The 15,617-nt window shown below is 43.7% G+C and overlaps 1 protein-coding gene across 3 annotated transcripts in view; it reads right to left on the reverse strand.

Moving 5' to 3' along the window:
- ARHGEF10 (Rho guanine nucleotide exchange factor 10) overlaps positions 1-15,231 on the reverse strand; it is a 949,815-nt gene extending 934,584 nt beyond the window's left edge. The window contains exon 1 of one of the 3 annotated variants that reach the window (XM_069235817.1): positions 14,723-15,231. The gene's annotated coding sequence lies outside the window, so the exon portion shown is untranslated. The remainder of the gene's footprint in view (positions 1-14,722) is intronic. The other 2 variants (XM_069235818.1, XM_069235819.1) reach the window with 2 other exon arrangements.
- Positions 15,232-15,617: the final 386 nt, after the last annotated feature.

The raw sequence follows: 15,617 nt of genomic DNA on the forward strand, positions 1-15,617 counted from the left end.
CAAGGGTTCACACAGGCTCACTCGGGAGCTCTCCAGAGGCACAGGAGTCTTCAAGAGGTGATGGGGCTTCCTGGACCCTTCTTCTTTAGATGCTGAATAGAAATTGGCCAGGCTTAGCAGGGGATGTACACCGGCTATCCCAGGCAGCAAAGGCAGTGGTGGTAGCGATTGCTGGAATGCAGCTAGAAACGACTGAGGGCAACTGTGGCAAAGGGGAGGGGCAAGGGAGTTCTGCCTGGCAAGCTGCATTGGCCTAATGCCAGCTGGTTCTGCGCACAGCAGAACTGCCTGCAGCCTAATGCTTCCCGCATGCCTCAGACACCACCACTCGTAATCGTGGTGATTTTCCCACCTTCCTTGTGTGTTGGCTGCTGGACCTCTCCTGGCTGCAAGAGGTAAAAAATGCCGGAACGCCAAAACTCCAGAGTGTCAAAGTGCTGGGTTGAATCCCCAGTGACTATGCAGCCACCATACCTGGAGGCCACAAGTCATAAGTCTGCGGACCACCCGCACCCCTTGCAGCCATGGCCCGCCTCGCCTTCATGGGGAAAGCCGGCCCGGTCCTGCTAACGCAGATGGCTAGAGACCGGTAGGTGGATGGTGTTGGAGCAGCCACTGGACAGAGATCCTCCTTCCTCCCTCTTCATGGCAGCCTCTACTGCCTCTACAGTCTGCCTCTATAGTTCCATTGGAACTATGCATTGGAACTATTCAATTTACAGGCCCTGAGTATATGGTATACCACTTTACAATGAATGTATAAGTAAATTAAATATGGCAATTGGGTATAAGCCGGTTTAACCGTGTTTTAGGGGAGTGAACACAAGCGCTTTAGCTCTGGTTGGTAGTGGTAAAGTGCACATAGTTCCAAGGCCACCAAAACAAATTCAGCACAAAGTAGAGGGTAAAAGGCAATACGTTTGGGGTGAACCTACAGAGAGGGCCAGATCCCAAAGAGAGCAAAGCAGCTAAAAGAATCTCAGCTTTTAAAAGCATAAATCAGGTTCTAATATGAGATGTCAGGAAAGGGTATAAAAAAGAGCAAATTTTGCAACGGGAGAGAATAGGAAGAACTACAGGACATTCTCTCAGCTGCAAAAATAGGGAATAACAAAAAGTTCTGGCATAGAGTGGCTAATGGTTGGGTTGGCAACACAAGTACTATAGATTATTATTTTGTCCAGCTTCAAGTTTGGATTAATCGTTTTTCTAAGTTGTAGGCACATATTGAGAAAGGGATTAGAGGGAAAAGCTCATTGGAAATTAATTCCTTGTTGATGAACAGAGAACCCTTAAGAATGGAGCTTGTGGACACCTTGCATGCTATCAAGGTTATGGCTCCGGGCAAGGTACCACGTCAGGGTGGGTGTAACACGTGTGGGCGCCCTATATAAATATTCTGGGAGGGCCTGCTATAGCTAACACGTGGAATGGAGCAGAAATAACACCAATCTGTAAGCAAAATAGGAAAAAGAGACAAGCTATGCAACTACAGACTCCAATGGTTTTTAAGATAGCCTGCGAAAAATATTCTGTGGTCAAGTTCTCCACAAATTGAGAAGAATAACATACTATCCATCTTTCAGGCTGATTTTAAAAGCAATGTCAGCACTATTGACCAGGCCTTCAGATTTCTTACCAGATGCAGGAAAATTGTGGTTTTAAACAAGAGCTACCTTTATGTTGCTTTGCATTTGATCTGGCCCCCTGTGATAAACCTTGGATAATGTTGGAGAAAACGAGGCTGCCATGTAACGTCTTAACTATATTAATTAAATTGTATAGTCAAACCTTTGCACAAGTGAGATGGGAGGCCAGACAGAAAGGACAGAGTGCACCTCTATCAACAAAGGAGTACACCACGGATGGTTCTGGCTTCAAAATTAGTCTCACTACACTTAAATGATGTAATTTTCCATCTTGGCACACGGATTAATGATTCCCCAACAAATTACTGGCTGCAGAGTCCCCCTGTTGCTGTTTGGGGTCGACACGTTACTGATTTTGAAAAACATCAGTGAGGTTACGGAAATTGTTGAATTGGTTCGTTCAGTTGTGTAAAGTGTGCGGGTTGGAAGTAAATACAGCTAAACAAATATAAACCCCTCAACCCATACAAATCTTATCAGGGTACAATGATAATGGGCAGGTATAACCCTGGAAGGGTAACTGCTTTTGTATATCTGGGGGTGCAATTAACACCAAATATGTCCTGGCCCATGTAAATTTGTAAGAGTGCACTAAAACGCCAACAGAATATATCCAGGATCTATAGAGTGTTTAAATCAACAACCTACAGACCTATTACCCCAGCCCTCCAAATATATAGTGTAAATATACAATGTAAAAACAGTGGAAGGTGCAGTTTATGTTGCTGAACTGTGAGTTCCTCACATTTAAATAATCATACGCCAACAGAAAATAAATTCCTTTAGTCTTTCGCTAAGTTGTCTTAGAGTGCCCCATTGCTACCGCTATTCGTGGATTTAGGAACGAAACCCGTCTCCCAAGGGCAAATATTTGAACACTGCTCTTCTGGCGGAGGTTACAGTGCACTCAGGAATTAGCACATTATTGTCTTGGAAGAGATTATCTCATTAGATAGTCAGTAATGTGCATTCTCTAATAATATCTCTTGGTACGGAAGAGCATGGGAACAACAAGCTGGATGTCCCCACGGTATCAAAAGAGCAAGTAAAAAGAATATATTGGCAATATATGTCCGAAAGGTAATATGCTAATCCTAGGTAAGGGTCTCTTACTTTAGCTTTTTCGGACTTTAAATGCACCTCTTTATTTCAACATGTTTCAGATATGGAATACTATCTATAAATAGATTATGCTTTAAATAACACAGCATTCCACTATGTGTATGTGGGCTTTTACGACTGGTGAACCTGTGGTTCATCTATTGTTTTGGTGCAATGCCTATGCAAATCCCTGAAAGAATTAGAAAGTCCTAATATGTCAATGTATTGGGGCAAGACAATGTGCAGTGGGCATAAGGATAATAAGAACAGATACTAGTGAACAGTAGCGGCTTGTGGGGTGCAGAAGGGGAAGGGCAGCGTGGGGGAAAAGCTGAATAAACATGATTTTTTTTTTTTTTTAACTCTTATCTTTCCCCGCCGCAGTGCCACTCCTCTCCTCCGTTGCTGCAGGCAGGCACAGGTCCCAAGCCTGCCCTGTGGCCAATTCCGATGCTGCTCATAGCAGCATCAGGATAGGCTGGGAGCGCCCAGCCAAGACGCTCGAGGTAGACTGGGAGCCGGTGCAGGCTCTCTCCAGCCCAGCCACTGTGTGGCTGGGTTGAAAAGACTTTACTGCGCATGTATGTTGGGCCGGCCCGAGACGGCTGGCGAAACATACATGCGCAGTGAGGGGGAGCGCTGAGCACTCCCACTCGCTGCTCGTCACCCCTGTGGCCCCGCCCCTTTACCAGAAAACAATAATAAACTTTGTTTATTATTGTTTTCTGTTAAAGGTTTAGCAGCTGCTGCTGCTGGTGGGGGGCCACACTCCTCCGCCCTAACAGAGGAGCCACCCCTGCTAGTGAATTAATTGTATTTAGTTTGTCCAAGTATCTTTATATTACTTAGTGTATAAGAGAAAAGTTTATTGATATGGAGGATGCATCGTCCAGTCTCATAAGCCCCTTTATGCCAGTAAGCTCTCATGGGGTTCCGTCAGACACCCAAGATCACAAACTATGGGATCTTGATCCCTTGCTTACTGTGGTCCCTCACCTGCCACACAGCCTCACCATTCCTCGATGTGCACCAGAGTCAGAAACGTGAACTCACAGCATCATTGAAACAGGGGTGATGTGGGCCACAGTGCTCTAGCAGCGGTGTATGTGGGCTGAGTTGTCTGCCGTCCCAAAAGAAAGCATTTTCATTTTTTTCCATGTAGCAGCACGTGGCCTGGCCACTCAATCTGAAGCAATGCCAGGAGCACCAGCAACACCAGGAATTTTGGACAACGCAGATAAAGTTGGAGAGAAATGCCACGCTACACGTGCCTCCCAGCTGTCGCCAGTGGGGGAAGCAAGTCATCCCACTTCTAAAAATTGTGGAAGGAAAGTCAAATGTTCCCTTCCTACCCACCAGAGTGGAGGGTCCCTGGCAGGACACTCTATCTTTCCACTCATACTATAGCCTCTACGGCCACTTATAAAGACATTGTTAGAGATTCTTTTTTTAAATTGACTTTCTCTATGCGACCTAGTGATTTGACAGTCGACAATCTCTCTTCTTAGAAAAGATTACTTCTGGGGCAGGCAAGCACCATGAGGCAGCAGCATTCAATGGGCTCTTATACCACCAATATCCCATCTGCACAAAAGGTGAAGCGTCGTGCAGCACAGGCAAGGACCCTTGTTGTGCATAGAAAGGAGATAAAGGAGATTTGTCCTGTGACATTTCATCTGGTGCAATAGTTGATGGAGTGGCATTAATGGCAAACTCTGAGTACCCACCTCATTGCAGTTTCAGGGCCTTGATTAACGACTTTCAGACAGAATTGATAATGGCCCATCAATCGCCCCTGATGGTCTCCTCATGTTCTATTGTTATGGCTCAAGATAAACCAGAGAAGGAGGCTGTGGGTGATGGTACAGGAGCGAGCAATGACATTGACCTACCAGCTTTGCCGCAGAAAGGGAAGGCCACACAGTCAGATAAGGGACTAAGGGACCATCCATTCTTCACTGAACACTCTAGGACTTGGGGAGAGGGGCCCAATGCTCTACAGGCACTAGACATGGGGCACCCAGGATCCAAGGGAGAGCCAACACAAGATTTTGGGGTTACTCCCTGCCAACCCTAGCTACAGCCTGTTCACAATCAACATCCCGTGGTGGGGAGCTCCAACCTGACATGTTATTGACATTTTTTTATCAGGTGAAGTTTGGCATTCAGAACAGGCAGAGGTCCAAGCACCAATATGTAGCGATCATTATCTGTCAGATATAGGCACTGCCTCCATCTCTGTCTTGATCAACCAGTCAAGTCCACGGTAGATTTAGGCTCTCCTGCCCCTGTTTGAGACTATTCCAGCTGACATTTGTGCACTTAAATCTTCACAAGAAGCCGGGATTGCAACACTTCACCAAAGACTTGGCAAGGTTGAAGAGATGGTTTCTCAAATTACTGAGCGCCTGCTAGGAGTTGAGCAGGGAGTGTCTGATTTGGAGGATCCTCTGGGATAAAGAGCTAGCCAGTTTACAAAAAAAAGCTGATGGTCTCACAGGGCTAAGTAGATGATTTGGCGTACTATGCATGGAGATCTAATCTGCATTTTGAAGGGGTTCCCAAAGGCATAGAAGACTCTGGGAAGTATGAGCACATCTCACATCTTGTTGACTCCTTTATCAGATCCTACATGCTTGAGGATGCCCACGCAGACCTTACCATTATGAGGGCACAACGAGTACCAGCCCAACAGCTGCAGTGGCCGCTAGTCGAATCTATACACAATTTTTTTTCAGTCTTTCTTAATCTGAAACGTGTTATGTCATAATGTGGTTTGCACTTCCAGTACTGATGCACTTTAACAATACATTTTTTTGCTGTTATTTGTAATTCTCTTGAGGGGAGATTATCTAATCCAGTTTTAGAAGAAGTTTTGCAACAAGGATAGTTTTTGAAATGTATTACATTAATGTTGTGATTCACAACTTTGGCACTGTTTACACCTTAATACGAAAGCTTCTCCTGGAGAGCTGTTTTGTATTCGGTCTAGATACTGTTTCTCAGTTAAAATGTGCTGGCCATTTTGAACTGCCTTGGGGGGAGGGGGGTGTCTGATGCTGCTTCTGATAATATTTATAATATTTCGTAGTGATAATTCTGATCGTCTTAACATTGGTGATGCTACTATTTGAGCAAATGTTCTAACATTGCAATTTGAAATGCGCTCTATTAAGTTCCGATTTGCCCTTGTGGCACAGCTTTACTTTATTATTAGGCTTTTTTGTCATACTTTTAAATGTTACATGTGGAGATGTTTAGATTTTGTGTTTAATATTGTTTCACAGTAAGAATAATGATGGTTTTGTGTGTGTATCCAGTCACCCTTTCCTGCTCAACAAAATAAATATTAAAGAAAGAAAAAAGATACGGAGGATGCATCGGAGCATAAGTATTTTATATTCCAGGCATCTTTACATTTTTTTAAACTAGTAACAAACTCATGATAATGATTGTTTTAACCTTTGTATTTATCCAGTTGATATACATATTTGAATACGTTATTGTTTTAGATACATTAATGAAAGATGATCAATTTGATGGCTATGATTTTAATTGTATTTGTAATATTTGTCTTTTATGGTTTTAATTAATTGAAATAAAGGAGCACGATGAGTAATCAGTAGGAATTTCAACCAGGCTTCTCCAGAGACAAAAACTGTTTTTCAGAATGCAGAGAAACCATTCCTGGTTAGAAATTTCTTCCAAATTCTGAGTCCCAGTTGTATTGCATATTTCCCCAGTCTATTGGGAATAATTCCCTAATCTTATGATTTAACAGGGTCACCGTCTTCTTTGCCCTGCCTAGTGTAAACACCAAGTGAAGTGCCTAATGGCTAGTTAGTTTCAGCAATTCAATTCCCCAGGTCAATTTTGCTGCCCTTGTCTGTGAGGGATAAGTCAAACACTACCCTAGTTATAGCTCATATGCATATCGAAGGTCAGAAAAGTCCTGAAGATCTCCATCACCCCCCACTCAATCTCTACTTTAGCCCACAGGGCCATCTTCACTATTTCGTGTATTCAGAGGAGACACCATAAGAGTAGCTCTGAGGAATAAGGCAATTTACCTTCTATTTGTATTTGTTCTAAGAGTGACTCGCTGCTTACATTATTTTAGGTGAAGGAATTAAATGCCTGCAGTCACCAAAGAGGGTCTCAGCCACGGTGTTGTTCATTGGTGCCCAACGTGCCGGTGAGAAACAATGTGTGCATTTAAACTCTGCACATGTATGTTTACCTGCAATGTTGTCCCTTTGTGCATTATAGATGTGCCAAAGGTTGTTAGTTCAGTTTGAACAAATTTGCTATATCCTAGAAAAGCATTATGCATTTTGACACAGCATACTGCAATAGGTGCAGCCCCATGCATGTAAAAAAAGAAATTACAAGCCCGGGGAGCACCTTTTCTTGTCCATAAACCAATGAACCAATTTGCACTATATGAATTAGCAAGTCTATCTCAGACTTTAATCATCGACTCCATCTTTAACTGTTCCATGCTCAACACCTCAGACATCATTTCCAAGATCAAGTCTATTCTGGATAGTGAAGTATATGTAATCGGGTGCATGATCCTAGTCTGTGACACACATATCCAATCAGGATGCACTCTGATGCAAGCAAGCACTGTGTGCCTAGTATTTAATTGGGGGGCCATTCAATAAAAGAACGGTGGAGTGAAATGCAGCTAAAACCCAAAATAGTAGTGCTGTAACCACATTGCCCAGCTAAAACTAATACAAGTAAATTTAGTCAGACATTCTCAGCAGCTCCAATAAATTATCTGAGTAAAGGTATCTTACTTGTGGTACCATATAGCCTAATGGTGTGTATTAACCAATATGGAGCTTGGAACTTTTGGAGAGGTTTTTATATAGTTTGAACACTGTGGTGATTAAAGAGATGTGGTAGTGCCAGTAATGTGTTTTGGGTTTCAGTGCTCCTATTAAGCTGGTTGTGTCTGAATCTGACAGTGGGACTCAGACAGGTACCTACCTCCCTTTAGATGGTAATGTCTCAAGAAAAACATGCCCCAGATATGAAAAAGGAAGTTCCTTAATGGCAGCGCGTGAAGTGCTCCTTAAAGAGATGGGCTTTCAGCATCTTTCTTAACTGCACAAGTGAATGCTTAAGTCTTATGTGTGGAGGGATAATGTTCACATCCTGGGAGCATAGCTTCAAAGACACCTCAAAAGCTATTTGCCTAGTACCATCATGTCTGAATTCTACATCCATCCTATAGATATTGTTGAATTTCAGTAGCTTAATCTTTTAAATATTCTCTTCTGCTCCATATTCAGTGAAATATGCCAGAAGGTACAATACTATATCTCCATCACCCTATTGAAAGTACTTAATGACTTTAAATATTTGTCTATGCTATAGAAAACATTCAGGTATGTAAAATGAATAGCAGCATACAGCCAAAGAGAGATTTGCAGAATGGTTTTTGATATATGACAGTCTTTGAGCTGCAGAAACATTGGTCATTGAGCAAGGTGAACAACCTTGAGAGGTGGGGGCTTGTATTTAAAGATTTGTCTTCTATCATGCTGCAGCACAGAGAGAACTATCTTACACATCATAGATTATTCCCACCTGACCACAGATGAAGATGACCACCCATGCCTCCTGATATTGCAGAACCTCTCAGCCGCCTTCGACACAGTTGACCATCCTACCTTCATAAGCACCTTGGAATCTAGAATGGGATTCACTGGCAATGTCAGTCGCTATTTCTCCTCCTACCTTTCCAACTAACACCGCTTTGTTCATATGGGTACATCCAGCTCCAATAAATTATCTGAGTAAAGGTATCTTACTTGTGGTACCATATAGCCTAGTGGGGTGTATTAACCAATATGGAGCTTGGAACTTTTGAAAAGGCTTTTATATTGTTTGAAACTGTGGTGAGTAAAGAGATGTGGTAGTGCCATTAATGTGTTTTGGGTTTCAGTGCTCCTATTAAGCTGGTTGTGTCTAAATCTGACAGTGGGACTCAGACAGGTACCTAACTCCCTTTAGATGGTAATGTCTCCAGAAAAACATGGCCGAGATATGGAAAAGGAAGTTCCTTAATGGCAGTGCGTGAAGTGCTCCTTAAAGAGATGGGCTTTCAGTATCTTTCTTAACTGCACAAGTGAATGCTTAAGTCTTATGTGTGGAGGGATATTGTTCACATCCTAGGAGCATAGCTTCAAAGACACCTCAAAAGCTATTTGCCTAGTACCATCATGTCTGAGTTCTACATCCATCCTATAGATATTGTTGAATTTCAGTAGCTTAATCTTTTAAATATTCTCTGCTGCTCCATATTCAGTCAAATATGCCAGAAGGTACAATACTATATCTCCATCGCCCTAGGGAAAGTACTTAATGACTTTAAATATTTGTCCATGCTATAGAAAACATTCAGGTATGTAAAATGAATAGCAGCATACAGCCAAAGAGAGATTTGCAGAATGGTTTTTGATATATGACAGTCTTTTTGCTGCAGAAACATTGGTCATTGAGCAAGGTGAACAACCTTGAGAGATGGGGGCTTGTATTTAACGATTTGTCTTCTATCATGCTGCAGCACAGAGAGATCTACCTTACACATCATAGATTATTCCCACCTGACCACAGATGAAGATGACCACCCATGCCTCCTGATACTGCGGAACCTCTCAGCCGCCTTCGACACAGTTGACCATCCTACCCTCATAAGCACCTTGGAATCTAGAATGGGATTCACTGGCAATGTCAGTCGCTATTTCTCCTCCTACCTTTCCAACTAACACCGCTTTGTTCATATGGGTACATCCAGGTCCCAAAAGATCCCTTTTACCTACAGAGTTCTCCAGAGTTCCACTGCCCCCTGTTGTCTCTAACCCCTAAATGGAGCAGCTCAGTGCTCTGTTCAGTGATATCAGCATCATGATTCACCAATATGCTTGTGATCCACAACTGTACTTGAAAGTTGTCTCTGCTTCATACATCCAATGCCCAAAGCACTGCTGGCATACCATCCAGACTGAGATGTTCAGTATTTAAATCAATTTCAACCCAAACGAAACAGAATTGGTGCTGTTTGCCAAGAACAGGAAACAATACAAATCTGGTTCAGTGACATGAACCTTGACAGTTTCAAACCTGAACTTTCACCAAATGCCGAGTCACTTGGATTCTCACTGGACACCAACCTCACCCTCAAGGAACACCTTGCCATAAAACAAAGGTGGTCTCATACCAGCTTTCTGGAACCAGCTCTCTCTTCCAAAGAAAGTCCAACAATTTTTTTAAGAAAGTGATTTCAGAACTCTTATTCAAGCCCTCATATTCCCACATCTAGATGGTAGTAACACCCTGCTTCATGGTCTCCCAGACTCCACACTGGCACTATTAGGAGAATCCTACACATGCAGCACACTCATCCAAGACCTGAAAATATATAATCATCCTTCTTCCTGATTAAACTTAATTGGCACCCCTTGCCAGCTCGCACCTTCTACAAAACCAGCTTTATTAATTACATGGCCATCCGAACCAGCACTGCTGCTCATCCTACAGACAAGTTAATCATCTCTGGTGGTTCTCAGCACATCTGCAGGCAAGCCACTCAAAGACTGCAGACGAAGAAGTGTGAAAAAAAAAGGCAGCAGTCCGTTTCAGTCTATGCAGTGAGAATCTGAAGCAACATCCTCCTAACCAACTGGGCTGCCCATACACTGATCTAACTTAGGCAAGAGTTGAAGATACACCTCTCTGATGACATTCTGAAAACTCTTTTTTTCATTAAAATCATGCTCTTGCATGGCTTATTTGATCAAACCCAGACTATCAGTGAGGGCATGGAGTGATACTGAGTATTAAAAGAAGCTATTGGATGTGCTAAAAATGTAAATAAAGGGCCAACTGACAAAAGCATTTATGAGTATGTGAATACTGGAAATGGACCTTTCTGCAGGGTCATCCCAAAATGTTTTGCCTTTTACTCTCCACTTTTTGCTGAATTTGTTCTTGTAGGCCTTAGGACTCTGAGTAATTTACCGCTGATGACCAGTGCTAAAGTGCACGTGCTTCTCCCCTAAACATGTAACATTGGTGTATCCACGAATGGCACATTTAATTTACATATACGTCCCGTTTAAAGTGGTATACCATATACACAGGGCCTGTAAATTAAATGCTACTTGTGGGCCTGTAGCACTGCTTGTGCCACCCACTTAAGTAGCCCTGTAAAACATATCTCGAGCCTGCCACTGCAGAGCCTGTGTGTGAAGTTTCACTGCCACTTCGACTTGGCATTTAAAACCTCTTGCCAAGCCTTAAACTCCCTTTTATTACATACAAGTCACTCCTAATGTAGGCTCTAGGTAGCCCGTAAGGTAGGGTGCTATGTAAATAAAAGGGCATGTACTTTTAAGTTTTACATGTTCTGGTAGTGAAAACCCCGCAAAGTTGTTTTTCACTATTGTGAGGCCTACTCCTCTAATAGGCCAGCATTGGAAATTCCTTAAATACTTTTAAGCTGTAATTCCTGATCAGTACTTAGTAGCTGCCTCATATTTCATTTCATTGGAATGGTAATGATAAATCCTCTTCAATGGTAAAGTCAGATTTAACATCCTATGTTAGAAATGCCACTTTAGAAAGTGGGCATTTCTCTGCTCATACTGCTTTGTGTGCCTTATAGCCTGTCTCTAATACACGTATTGGCTAGGTGACAGCTACACTTTGTGTATTCCCTCCAGACAGCTACACCACAGGAAGGGTGGGTGTGACAAAGTACTCATCTGCATTCTGATGGGCCATCCTGAGCAGGAAGAGTGGAGGGGAGCTCACACTTACACTTCAATATGGAACTGCCTGTACCCACACAAAGGGCTGATCATCCCCTACTGATAGTCTGGAGCCAGGACTGGGGTCAAAGGGGGACCTGTGCACTTCAAGGAGTTGCTTTGAAGTCACCCCAACTTTAAAGGCACATTTTGGCATAAGTACTGGGGCTCTAACCCTAGCAAATCATTCCACTTCTGGACTTGGGAAGAACTCTGCTGGAGTAAAATCCTGCTCTGCTGTAAGGATTGCCACTTTGCCTGCACTGAGTCCTTCAACTAACTGCTTCTCTGCTTTGCCGAGTTGCCCTGCTGCCTGCGGATCTGTGACCTGCTGAGTACAAGGACTGGAGCCATCTTGCTAAACCCAGAGTGACTACAAGGGGTTGCTATCTTGCCCCCTGCTTGTCTGCAGTCTCCAGGACATCAAAGACTGTCAGCAACTCTCTGGGTGCTGCTGGACTCTGCTATCTGGGAGTCCTACCCTTGCCTGAGGTGCCTCCCTCCAGTACTAGGCCCCAGAAATCGGATCTGCAGCTGACTCCTGCAAAAACTGATGTATCACCTCACATGTGTAAACTTTCACCACATCACCCTTTGACATTGACGCACAGACTGCTCAACAACATCAGATCCACAGCCTGTGCAGCTCAACAATGACGCTCTGCACAGCTTGATGACAACACACTGCATTGACTTCAAGGAGATCAACGAAAATGCGGGTCCCTCCTTTGTGCGGCTCGATAGCAACGGAGTGGATTCTCGCCTTCGACCAAAGCTCTATCCAAGGTAATCTGTTAGCAGGACCTCTCCTGGTCCTGTCGCCAGCTTGCCCTCCATTGTGGTAGGTATGAACTTTGGATTTTCACTGGTCCCTCACAACCACAAGTAACCTTTTGATCACTAGTGATAATCTAAGCACTGTTTTCACATGTAATCTTTAAAATGCCTATTTCAACATCTATTTATTAATGTTTTGTTGTTTTGGTCTTGTTTTACTCAGAAACATATTCTCTATTTTTTAAAACTGGTGTGGCATTTTAACTGTGTTACTGTGTGTGTGCGTGTGTGTGTTTTGTACAAATACTTTACACATTGCCTCTTAAGTTAAGCCTGAATGCTCTGTGCCAAGCCACCAGAGGGTTAGCGCAGGTTTATTTAGGTTGTGTATCTGACTAACACTGACTATGACTGCGGTACCTACTTGGACAGGGTGCATACCTCTGCCAACTAGAGACTTCGTTTCGAACAGTGAAGTAAAGTTCCTCTAGGGAGTTGAATATTTTGGAGACAATTCACTAATTAATTTATGAGTACAAGCAATAGTATGCCTGTAGGAGTACTTCAGTGCTCCTAAATTCCTTTGTCGATCAGCCCCTAAAGTGTTTCTGAGGACCATTCTCCTCTCGTCACTCCCAAGTAAGAATTATGGACTGATCTTTCTGCTTTCAGGCGCCTTGTCTCTGTGACTGACCTACATGGTGTGCTCATGGATTCCGGAAAGTTTGCTCCTGTTCTCTGTATGTACTCTTAAAGTTATTTCTCTATATTCTCCCTCCACACTGCCCCATTCATTATAAATGTCCTTAACAAATTACGATTAATAGAGGATTCGCCATGTACGTGTCCCGTTCGTCTCACCTTGTGGCACTTTTAATTATAGGCACTATGATTTTCTTAAGCAGTGCTAGATGCATGCAGATGATGCTAAATCAACTATGCGTTCTTTGAAGAGCAATTGCTAAGGAAATAAAGCCCACTAGATACAAGCGCTGCTGCCTCACAACAGAGACATATGGTTTGCATAAGCCCTGATTGTGCCATACCAGTCAGGTAAAAAAATACACCCAACAGAGCAAATGCAAAAGGCCTAAACAACGTAATCGTAGGGATACGTTAACAAACAAGGTGATAACAGTATTACAAAATAGCATATATGTCCTACTGAACTTTACAAATCCCATTCACATGCTTTACTATTAAAATCTGGAGAAAGAAATCACAAGGAAAAAAGCGCTACTGTAGGGTGAACTAATTTAAATGCAAACAACGGGTAACAGTATATTATATAACCACACACAGTCACAACCACACAACCCCCCCCTCCCCCCCCCCTCCCCCCCCCCCCCACACACACACACAAATCGCACCCAGAGGCTGAATAATTTCACGCTCCTGGAGTAAATGCAGCCTCGCCAAAATAGTGTGAAACGAACCACTGCGACCAAACAGGGTGCCCCGTACAACCCAAGCAACTGTAGCATCCTGCCTTTCGTTCGGGGTGGAGTGCAGCTTCCAGAACGTGTAGCGCACGCCTTTAAAGAGCATGTGTGCAACTGGGGATCCCACGTCCAGATGTGCTCCGAGATAGACCGCTGATGAAGCGGACTGGTGCTCGCCAGCACATCCCCAAGACATGTTGCAAAAACAGGAATATGCTGACGCCACCACCAGTTTTGTCATTTTGTCAGACAACTCCAGTGTCCAGCAGCCTGTTTCAATCGGAGACACCGAGCTGCTTTTACAAAATTAATAGCAGTTTGGCTAAATACTGCTAAAGTTCGTGATTACGTGGAAAACAGAACACACATTGTCCCGGGCTATGTCAAGATACTGAGGTCGCTATTTACAGACTGTGTACGACCCTCTGTACCTTCTCCACGGCGCGGAAAGTTTAATGTAAATACACACTGAACAAATAAAAACGAACTTCTCACGTCGAGGGTCCGATTGGTGCAAAAATATACAGTGCAAAACTTGTGCAAATGTCCACGAATAAGGGCAAGGTGCATGGCCAGCTCTGGGAATCTAACAGAGAAGAACCCCGATTGCGATACGAAACAAAAACGATCTTCTTAATAAGCTATTGTCTTTCGTCTGAATGTTGGCACCGAGAAATCAAGACAAAAGTTGAGAAACGTCAATCAAATAGCTTAAAAAGAAAAGGAGCGAGTCTCGCCGTCTTCCTTCTTAAATGGGAGGTTTGGGCGTTTTTGATACGCTCCCATCTCTCTTGGCTGGTTGTGTTTTAGCTCACTCTGCAGAGAGGTCATTGAGGCTGCAGCAATCTGCAGAACAGATGCTCCAAACCTGCCAGCACCGATGCAACACTGCCCACGCTAAGGGGTCCCCACACCAGCCACCACTCACCATCTTCCCTGGATCCGTGCCTCTTCTTCAACTCCTTTTGCTCCAGTCCGGACAGATTCTTTTTTCTCCTCTACCCTGTTAGATACTGTTGTTCTCCCTTCAAAGTAACAAACGCTGGTGGTTGAACTGCTGTCGATTGGACGCGAAATGGAAATGGCGCACTCCTATTGGAGAAAATCTCCGTCAATCTGAGGGGGGTGGGTGCGTCATTGGCATGGAAGGCTGCAGCAGAGTTTTTGGCAGTAAAGCTTTTGTCCCCTCCTTCCCACACTCACTCATTATGTGCGTGCCCCACATTCCTGCGGGGCCACGTGAGTCCGCAGCAGCCCGGGCAGCGGTGCGGTGTGCACAGCTGTGCTGCACAGTGTCAGCAGCAGCTCCAGTTTCACCGGGAGGCAGGGCAGCTCTTTCCAGCTTCCCGCCCTTCTTCTTTGAGTATGGGTCCTGGAGGGCTGAAAGGGAGGATGAGATCTCGCCCTTCACTGGAAACGTCTCTTCAGCACACTTGGGCCAATTACGAGAATGTTCCCTGAGAAAGCAGCCAGCAAACTCGGAGTGTCGTCATCTGTTGATTTTTTTTTATTGAAGTGACCTGGGTTAATACGTTTTTTTCTAAAATTATGTTCGAATAAACAAGTAATTTACTGCTCCTAACGAAGCAGAGTAAGAATTGTATGCATACTTTTTACATTTCTTTCATTCTCTTTGGTCAGTCGGTCTCCTCATGTCAACTGTGCGACTTTTGGATCTTGTGTTTTTCTGACTGAAAATATCCCTCTTCTGGGTCTAAGCTTGTCGCGGGTTTACAACTCACGCGAATCACTGTGCATTCTGGTATTTGTAGTTCTAGCTTTCCCTTTAGAAACAATAACACTAACTGCATCAGAGTGCAAAA

The sequence above is a fragment of the Pleurodeles waltl genome, chromosome 5 (assembly GCF_031143425.1).
Source record: "Pleurodeles waltl isolate 20211129_DDA chromosome 5, aPleWal1.hap1.20221129, whole genome shotgun sequence".
Lineage (NCBI taxonomy): Eukaryota > Metazoa > Chordata > Amphibia > Caudata > Salamandridae > Pleurodeles > Pleurodeles waltl.